General features: G+C 38.7%; 1 long non-coding RNA gene across 1 annotated transcript; it reads left to right on the top strand.

Moving 5' to 3' along the window:
- Window positions 1-5,506: 5,506 nt before the first annotated feature.
- LOC116485886 lies at window positions 5,507-8,776 on the top strand. Its single transcript, XR_004252904.1, has 4 exons — window positions 5,507-5,721; window positions 6,058-6,150; window positions 6,906-7,047; window positions 8,449-8,776. It is a non-coding gene; the product is annotated as an uncharacterized LOC116485886 (long non-coding RNA).
- Window positions 8,777-10,723: the final 1,947 nt, after the last annotated feature.

The following is a 10,723-nucleotide window of genomic DNA, read 5'->3' on the forward strand; positions in this document are numbered from 1 at the left end:
TTTTCCCAGAAGATGTGCAAATGCAGATGGACTGAGCGTTGTGAGCTGCCAGGTTTTAGTGAGAAGGGGAGAAGGAAAATAAACTACAGTTGTCCATTATGTAATACAGGTATGAAAAATACAGTTACTCAGACTTGATAATGTGTATAAGGAAAAGGAGAAGGCAGCTATAGAATAAGGAAAAGAGCTAGAGACCTGAGTAAACTGAAGATTCAAGCTATGACTTCAGTGTTTGGCAGAAGTCAGAAGAATAAATAAAGTACTGTGATGGTAGGGGGTTGGGGAAAAGAAAAGCGTCAAGAGTAGCATAAGCAGCAAGTCTAGAGCTAGCGTGCTGTGCATTTTGTTAGTAGGCATCAAGTGGAATTTGTGGGAAAGATAGATAACAGCAAAAGAAACTATGGGGTCTGAATGAAGGCAACCAAAAGATTTGCTATGCTCCAGTCATTTTTGTACTCTGCTGTGAATCGGATGCAGCTCCACAGGACACTAAGGAAGAATGCTCAAAGACATAATGCTAGGAGAGAATTAGGCCTTCTTTTTATTAGAAAAGATGCAAATTGTGATGCAAAAAATGTGATTTATGTGATTCTGAGTTTATGGGAAGCTGGAATCAAGGCCTGAGAAGCTAGCAAATTAAAAAGGCCCAAGGAGAAACAAAAGTGGATCGAAGGGACTGTTTTTTGTCTTGTGATTAAAAAATTATCATTAAGAAAGATGAACCTATTGAAGTTAGGTAGTACAATTTTCAGCAGCTTGTGGCCAACAATGCTCATGTTCTACTTTGTGTATGTGTGAATAGGAGTTTAGGAGCCTAAACACCACAAGATTTGGGGTTTTGAAGAAATGCAGCGTGGTAACCAGCTCCAGGCAGGTCAAGCTAGAAGGGTACCAGGTTTCCAGCTCTCCTGCGTTCCAGTCAGTTCCGACTGACCCCTTCAGGTGGCAAATGGTTTTACACGTTATTTCTAGGAGCTCTTCTGAGCTTTTGTCAAGTTCTGCCTCGGGGTTACTGGGGGATAATGGTAACACAGCAAAGAGGGCTGAAGGATGTTAAGCATGTATCTGGATACAGTGCTAATTGGAAAGCCGGGGAAGGATATAGTGCACAGCCTTTCAGGGTCTCCTGTTTCATAAGGTTTTTGCCTCTTCCCTCAGTAAACTTGAGAGACACCACTTTTTTTTTTTTTTAATAATAATTTTGTCTTTCCATATTGGTGTTATTTGATGAGGGGATGTATAGTTCCAGCTGTAGAAAGAACACTGGCATTCAGATGAAATCGTTGTAGGCATGAAAAGCCTGTGCAGACCAAAAATTGAAATAATTGCAATCTTCCATCTTCTATTTAAAAAATAAATAAATGTTTGTTTACAACACAGGACTTCAAGTAAAGCATGCCTGATATCTACCTTCAGAGTTCTTAAAACTGCTTGTGAAAGTTTCTCCCTCGCACATAATCTTGGACCTTTAAGTAAAGCTCCTGAAGCTGTGCCAACAGGCCCTCCATTGCAATTTTGTGAATGCTTCTGATCTTCAGAAGCATTGAATTCAGAAATTCTGCTGGGATAATACTGGGTCATTGTAACACAGGGATAAAATTGAGTTTAAAATTGTCTTCATACAAAAGTATGTGGGTGAGTTGTAAAACAACAACAACAAAAATAAAGGAAAAAACATGGCTAAAACTCTTACAATGGGGAAAACCTTGTAAACTTATTGGGTAAATTGTCCATGCAGCATATACAAGTGAATACTACATGTTATGCATTGTGTATGTACAACAGCTGTTTATGTGTTAGAAATATATTTAAAATAAGGATTTTTAAAACTTAGATCTAAGCAAAATTTATTTCCCATTTGCTTTTACTGATAGCTGTGTCTAAACCTCATGCTTACTGTTGGAAATACCAAACTTTGCTATCCTAGAGCAGTTCTAGGTTTATTAAATTACACAATTAGAGGAAAAAAAAAAAAAAAAAAAACATGGGGAGAAAATCTGTAGCTAAGATTTTGGAAAAGTTGGAGGTCATTTTGCCTTGTGTCAGAGCCATGCAAGCTGTAATACGCTTGTCAGTTAAACTGGTTCAGGGTTGTTTACCCATTCTGGGCACCCAGCCAGCCTAACTTACAAAACTGCAATTATCATGATTGCTAGGAATAGTTCCACTTCTTGCCTTGGATTTCTTGTGCCTTGCTCCTTTTCTTCTTCAAGGAAGTCTTAAATTTTCCTGTCAGTTCTGAGGAGACCCTGGTTTCCCCCTTAGGGGTTCCCACGGAGACGCAGTTATGGGCTATCCAGCCCTGACAAATGCAGTCCTTCCACAGAGGGAGCAGCGAGCAACAGCCTCGCTTCTGGGGGCTGAATCCCTGCTGGCCCCAGGCAAGAAAGCCAGGTCTTGCTGCAGGAGACCCACAGCCTTCAGGTTTTTTATGGTTTTACACAATCTCTGAATCTTTCTCACAGGCTGAGGTGCTTTGGCATTTGCCTTGTCCTCTATTATGTCCTCCACACCCATTTCTGTGGCAATTCCAGCAGTGGTTTCGTGCACGTGTTGAAGTAATTTTCTGTGTCCCTTATCAAACCACAAACCGAAAAGAAAGAACTAGTACCAGGTGCTGGCTACCCAGCAGCTTTTGGGCTGCAAGTACGGTGAGGTTGGAAGGCCCTTAGGATAATGCAGTGTTACATCAGTGCTTCTGTCGGGTTCTTAGAAGACTCCACCTCCTCCCATGTGTGTGCCTTGGTTGGCTGTTTTGGCTAGACAAAGACGTGAAGCAGCTGGGCGTTAGTTATCAGGGAGAACATGTTGGAAGGGGCAGTTTCATGTTGCTGGTATGAGCTGGGGTTGTGGCTGCCTTAATGAGAAAGCCTGCGAGCTGGTGATAGTGTGTTTAGTGGGGAAAGTCATCAAGTCTGTAGCAAAGTTGTACTCTTGATGGTTTATCATCAGTGATTTGCAGTGTCAAGTATGGCAGCATTCGAGGCACTGTGCACAGACACCTTCATGCCGTGTTTTGAGTAGAGCTCCTGTTGTACTTATAGGAGAAACAGGTGTAAAAGAGCCTTATTCTCAGTTGTCATTCTTGCAAGGGAACTACCTCTCTTTTTGTGCATTACTTTTTATTTATTTATTTTTTGTACATTCTGGATGTGTTCTTATTCTCCATTGTCCGTGTAAAGAGTTCCAGTTTGTGATGAGGCAGTGGTCTGAGCAAATCCAACACTTACCTTGCTTGTGCCTTGTACTACTGGGTACTGTGTCTTCAGCGATAACACATTTCCAGAGAGTGTGCTGTAGATCCTTGCCATTAGCACTGAAGCTCTTCTCAAGCACAGTTCCTCTTCATTGGCAAGAACTTAAAGGAGCACCAGGAATGTCAGAGACAGGGAAATCATGGTGGGATGTCAAGTTATTGGGAATTACTGGCCAGAAATTTTCCTTCAGGGCACTTCCTGGGTTCAAGCCAATTTCTTGGAGTACAAAACTCTGCTGAGGACTTCTAAGGTCTCTGAACCTAAAGTTCTCTGTTTGTCTTTTCCTAGAAATTGGCAAAATTATTATTACTTTTTTTTTTCTCTTTTTTCCTCAGCTAATCAACCTGTCTTGGGGAACTTCTGGAAATTTTTTATATGGCTTATTTGTTACATTATATATGTATAATGTTATGGACTGCGGTATTATTTGCTTGTTTATTTTTGAAAGTTCAGCAATGAAATTTGCTTTGCTTCATAGAAATTGGTGTCAAAACCTGACTTTTGTCTTCCCCTGGATGTACGGACATACTTAATCTATATCTAGAATGGGATTTTCTGTGTCAGCATAAAGGAATGTGTAATTCCTTCATAAACACTCCAAAATGAAAGTGTGACTTCAGTTATTCTTAGATGCGGTGCAATGCTGACTTTACAGCTGCTTCTGGGGATGTTACAGCTCAGCTCTTGAGATCGCAACGTTCAGTCTGCAGACTCCTATTTTGACATGACTGGTCACGAGGCCTACAAAGCAAGCAAAAACAAAAACAAACCTCTTGTGGACATGGTTGCTTTCCTTTGTTTTCTTATTTTGTCTTATTTTGATCCTCTTGATTCAAGTGCTTGTCTCGTTCAGAAGCTCCCAGCATTACGTTCTTGTTAATTTTGTTAACTGCTATTTAGAATCAAAAAATTATTTCAGAACTTATGTTCAGGACTTGCCACATTTCTAGCTCTAATTCCCGCTGCTCTTTCTGAGTGTAGAGCCCAGTGAGAGGGCTGGAGAGAAGGAAGGAAAAAAATGTGGACGTGTGCCTTGTGACATTTGAACATAGTGTGCTTCTATGACATAGCAGTCCTGTGCCACAGCAGACCTTACTGAAACCAACGTGGAAAGAAAACTTACTTATTTTGTCATTTTTACATCATGGAGTGCAAGCACGGTTTCTGCAGATGTGTGTGTTTTAGTTATTCCTGGCTTAACAATTTTTTTTTATTATGTTTTTTAAATAATAGTGTTTGACTAAAGATTCCCATCCAACCTGACAAGGTAAGTGAATTTCAAATACATTAGAAGTGTGAGGAGCAGCATCTGCATTTCACAGAAGTTGCTACTGGCAGTGGCCAGTTGGCTTAGCACATGGCTGGAGCGATGCTGAGGTGTGTGAGTGCCTGCTCCCACTGAGAAGGATGGTACTGTGAATTCGGTGAAATATTAATTGATAAGGAAGAGGCAGGGATGCTAAGCAAGACTTTGAAGAGTATTTATATTCTGGGCTTTGTCTAACGATCATGACATTTTGCTGGAGATGGAAGTATAGGGTCATAATGAATGAGTCTCAGAAAGAAGCATTTAGGAAATACTGTTTTATTATAGCATTGTTAATTGACTTCTCACCTTGCAGTGTTATATTGTCTTTCTATAGTGTGTTTGGTAAGTTATATCCAGAGGATATACACAGCAGATTGTGTGAGCTGTTAGGTCCAATTTAACATATTTTACTGTCTTCTTCAGTAGCCAGTGTGGCTGCATTTCAGTATGACTGCCAGAAGCATTGCAGCTTGATTGATTAAGGCAGACCTCAGGGAAGAAAAAGGCAAAATTTTTAGAAGCTGCTGAGGTTAAAGCAATTCTTCAGGTATTATAAAAGGCATGTGTATTTGTTTTGTTTAAGTATTTCAATCCTGTTTATCCTTGAAGAAACAAAAAAGACTTTTTCTTTAGACTTTTTACTAGAGTAAAAGATGATCCCCGTCTTATCCAAAACACACAAGTCACTCTGTGTTCAGCTCTGTTCTGGGTGATTTGGTACCTTTGAGCACAAGATGTTGGGTTCTTAAAAGATTAAAGTATGTAGTGTTGCAGAGCCTGATGATCCTTCAGCTCTAGCCATAAAGATCATTTGTGGATGATGTTTGTATCATTGGAAAATAAATACAAGTTTATTTTAGTTCTGTTTTCCCCACAGAAACACAGAACAGTTGAAGCTGGAAGAGACCTCTGGAGGTCGTTTGGTCCAACTCCCCTGCCCAAGCAGGGCTACCTGGAGCTGGTTGTCCAGGAGGCTTCTGAAGATCTCAACTCTCTCCAGGCAACCTGGGTCACTGCTCAGTCAACCTGACATTGGAAAAAGCGTTCCCTGATGTTCAGATGGACCCTCCTATGCTTGTGCTTACAGCCTCTTGCCCTGTCACAGGACACCACTGAAAAGAGCCTGGCTTCATCTTCTGGATACCCTCCATTCAGGTATTGCTATACATTGATGAATTCACCCCTTGGAGCCTTCTCTTTTCTCTGTTATCCCTCAAGCAGATATGGGGGTGGTTGAAGTCTCCCGTGAGGACCAGGGACTGCAAATGTGAGGCTTGTCTGCATGAGTTAAGCTGTAGGTACTGATAACGTACTCTACACTGATGGATTGAACAGGTAAACGTTCACCTGGCCTTTCTCTCCTCTAACATTAGGACTTAAGAAAGTATAACTGCTATTCCTTTATTTCTTCATACTGCTGTTTTAAATACTTCCCTGCTCTGTCTTGGTGGTTACCAGTTTCCCTTATTTGTTTTATTTTTCCCTGTGCAGGAGGGCTAAGGAGAACCAACAGGACTCTGTCACCATCACCTCATTTCGTATTGCACTTCAGAATCTTTACATGTCAAACTGCTCTACATCCTGGTAATGCCTCACAATGTTCTTCTTTTTTTTTTCTTTATTTCCCTGCTTGTGTTTGAAAGTCTGGTGTATGACAATCCACCAGTCATGTTCCTCAAGAGTAAGAAAAAAAAATGCGGAGACCTGTAACTGAAGTATTCTCTAGAGAAATGTGAGCAGCTCTTCAGAACAGGTATATGACATGGTGATCTTACACCATACAGGGGCTCTCATCCTGATGGCTACAGCTTCCTTTGGAAAGGAAAATTTACCTGTGTGCAGTCTTCAGTGTAACAGCACTCATGCTGCGTGATCTAACATTGCCAACTCAGCCTCTGATATAGCACTGTAAGACTGCCTGAGTGTTGACAGCTGCTGGCAGTTCCTTAGCATGGAAATTCATAAGGCTAACTGTAATTGAGTTGAGAGATATCACCTTCCTCCTACTCTCATCCAAGGTGTACTTGTCAAAGCCCAGATGAACACGAAGTACTTCAACTTCCCACCAACAAGCCAGGTAGATTATTGGCTTGATTCATTGAAGAGCATCTCTCCCATCCACTCAGCCAGAAACGTTTTGTTTATGGCCCTGTTCCCTAGATGTCTGCAGTCCTATTTTTCCCCACTGTTTGGATAAAGTATGAAATAATGGAGCTATAACTGCTTGCTTTTGCACTGATGTATTTCAACACCTTTTTCAATTGCTTTCAAGTAAGCCTAGCTTCAACAAAAGGATCTCACCTAAAAAGGTGATTAAATTCTTCTGCTTTTTTTTTCAGAACAATAATGGTGCGGTTTCTGGAGCACAGAGAAGTACCCTTTAGCAACATCAGCAATCCAGTGAAGGACTTCTTGAAGGAAACTGCTTGAAATCCAGGCTTTAGGCAAATGAGTAACGTGGAACAAAGAAAAGACCTCGAGGTAAGTTCAGCTTTTGAAATTAGCCCCAAATACCTTTTGTTGTAGGTTAACTTATCTAGAGCTAAAACCTTGCTGTAGTTTCTGTTTTCCCCAAAGTAACAAATCAAGAGAAGGTGTGGCAGGTGGCTTTCCTACAGTTCCAAGTACATTCAAATCATGTCTTTCTGGTACTGTTTCCTGACCAGGAGAAAAGTAACTTTATTTAATTCCAAAAATAAATTTGATTGTAATGGAACTTTTTATGCAGTAAGCATACACAAAGGCCTGCCCAGTTCAATTGCCAGTACTTAACCCTTTGCTGCTTCTACTGCCTGTGATAGTACCTACTTCAGGAGAACTAGAATGTCCCAGAGAGATTCCTAGACTGTACTATTAAGGTTCCTGTCATACTTTGATATTTCAGCACCAACACTGATAGTTGCTTTCTCACTTGTCTCTAGTGAATTCTGAATTCCTTACAGAGCAGATTGTGTAATACAGCAAAGCACTTACAGTAGCAGACAGTCTTGACAGGAGCCTTAGGGGTCAAGACTGAGCCAGGTTAAAGCTAACTCAAGTTCCTATTCCAGTACCATCTTTCCAAATTCTACTAGCCATTGGCTAGATGTCTGACACCCAAGCAGGTTTTGTGATTTGTCTTTGTGCCTGAAGGGTGTAAAAAAAAAAAAAAACAAAAAAAAACACAAAAACACCATATGGAAGTTCTCTCAGACATTCAGAAAGATATCATTTCTATGTTCTTAGCACCTGGGTCCAACAACCTGTGAGGCTCCAAAATTTCCTAGAACAAGTTGTTCACACCCCAGTACCTCAGTACCAGAATCAGCATAGAAAAGGCATCTTAAAGTGCAACTGCTTTTGTGAAGTTGCAACTCCAAAGTGCCTTAGAAGGTAATGCTGGTTTCAGCAGTCTTTCCACCCTTGTCCTTGGGCCCAGTAAATCCCTTGTGGCTGCAGCTGCATTTAAGGATCAGAAGCTAAATCTGATTCTTCAGGCTGATTTACCTATGCAGTATTGCAAGCTTGTGTAGAACAATACAAGCATCAGCAGCGAAACAGGCTAAACAAAGACCTGACTTCTGTGAAGAAAAGCACTGAAAACACTAATTTTAAAAGGTCTTGAGTCACTTTATATGATCTCATGATTGATTGATTGCTATTAGAAGGCCATCATTTTGCTGTCTTTTATTCTGTTATGGTTTTCTAAAAACTAAACTAGCCTTAATGTTGTTCCATTCAAATATATGGTCCTCAGTTGTGTGGGTTGGAGGACTTTTTTTTTTTTTTTGACAGCAGCTAAAATTAAAGTTCTGTGTTACTTATTAGATATTTGATAGAAAATCTTCACAGTGTTGCCACTTTTCCTCATAAGTGCTTTTTTTTTTTTTTTTTCCCCTGAAGTGTTTGGAAATCTGTAAACTCTTCAAAAATCATCATTAATAGAATTCAAGCCCTGTAAGAAGAGGCAGCCATGGAAGATTCACATACCTGCAATTATTGGAGGTATCTCTTGTGGATTGATAGTGCAGCAATTCAGATGTGAGGGGAATGTGAAAAACAGGTACACTGCATTTTACTTCAGTACCTGATGCCTACCTTGCTGGATGGGCCTCTCCTGTTGGGTAAGATGTTCAGTTTACATTGCTTCCACATATTCATCTTAGAGACACTAAAATAAAAAAACTACTCTGTTTACTCCCTATATGACCTCTTCAGTACAAATGCCTTAGCAAGGTATTACTAAGATTTACTATTTCTGCTGAATGCTTCTGATCTTAAATGAAAACATCCTCAGAACCTCCACAGGTACGTTGTGCATATCAGTAACAATTGCACACTGAGGATATTTCCTGACCTGTACCTAAGAGAACTGGACAGAACTTTCCTATAGAAATGATATCTCTATAGTCTGATATATACAAAAGTATGTCATTAATGAATGACAGCATATTTTTAATAGTGTAAAGTTAGTTACTGGTTCTAATATAAAGGTAGGGCAATTGCGCAGTGACACAGCTATGTAGCTGTGGCAATGACTATACAAATTGGTCTGAAGTAAGGACTTTTTCTCGTTTATTCACAGCTTAATATGCAAATTGAGTCATAGTAACAGCCTGACTGAAAGTAACAACACAAAATGAAGCAAATGGAATTATTTTTTTCATTTGAATTGCCTACATGTTCAACTGATATAATTCTTCTAAATATTTCCAGATCTAGCTGGCTGTTTCAGTGAAATTTATTCATGGTTAAGAATAGCATACATAATCCTCAAGCTGAAATAGATGCAATCTATGCCCAAATTCTTCTTCAAGCTGCCAGAAAAGGGATGTGAATAACAACTTGAGTCAAACTCAAAAAGGTTTAACATTACAGAACTTTGTGTAATGTATCTTTCTTTCTCCCTTTCAATATAATCAAATTCAGGTAGGGAATCCTCACTTGCTTTACCACAGAATTATTGCGAAAATGATACATTCTTAAGAGATATGAAAGAGTATTCAGTAATTTTTTTGCAAACTGTAACAAAAAAAATTAAGAATCAAATGACTTACTGAATGTTGTCTTCCTATCAACCTTATCTAAGAGAAAATATCTATATAGTTTAAAACAAATTAATTTTCAACATTTCAATGGAAACTGTTAAGAGCTTATATACATTTGACAGATTAAAACCTTAATATTGAAGTCTCTAATTTGCAACATTTATGCATCTCTTTCTTTAAAATCAGAACTGTCTTTGAAAAATACAACTATATAAGAACCGCATTTAAAATGTGTTAAGAAATATTAGTTTTATTTAACCAGTTTTCACAGCTGAATATTTATTCTATAAAAACTTTACAGATTGTACAGTTTATATATAGTTTAAACTACTAGAACAAAAAAGTAGGTCCCACAGATGCAAAAATACTGTACCAATCCAAGGTAAAGGCAGATTTACACACTGTACAGCTCTCCACTGGGAAGGGGAGGTGGGTCAGTTCCAAGTTAAAAACTTCAAAACTGTACAAAAATAAGGTTTGATTTCTTTTTCATTCTTCATAATACATTCATTAAGATTGCAAGCACAGATACCCAAGTAATAATAGATATCTGCAGTCAGGAATCAATAACCACTCCTGAAAGGAATGCAAAATAGGTCTATTTACACAGGGCACTCTTTTACACCATACTGTATATAGTGTATATTTAAAATAATAAAAAAAGCATAGACGAAGAACATTAAACATCTAATATAAGGTAGTTTTTTTTAAAGTTTTTTTTTTTACTTAATAGTGTGCCAAAAGAATTTTAACTTATTAAATAATATATTCTAAGTGAACCTAAAATTTATGAACATAAAATGCATTTTTGGTGTAATACATCAATTAAACCAGCAAATAGGAAAAAAAAGTATATAAAGTAGTATTCTCACCCAGCAACATAAGCACTTATGTAGTTATTAAAAAAAAAAAAAGAAAGAAAAAACAGAGGCTATTAAAAAAAACACTAAACTAACTTATAACTTAGGATATTCATACATAGATATTCAGTGATTCACTAATACTGCAAAACAAGCTTTTTTTGTCTTTTTTTCCTTCCCCCTCCACTTCCCCTCATTCCCCTTCCCCAAGAGACAGTGGTTTCTTCATGCTGTCTGGGTAAGAATTAAATGTATTCCTGCCACCTTCTT

This window comes from Aythya fuligula, chromosome 2 (assembly GCF_009819795.1).
Source record: "Aythya fuligula isolate bAytFul2 chromosome 2, bAytFul2.pri, whole genome shotgun sequence".
Lineage (NCBI taxonomy): Eukaryota > Metazoa > Chordata > Aves > Anseriformes > Anatidae > Aythya > Aythya fuligula.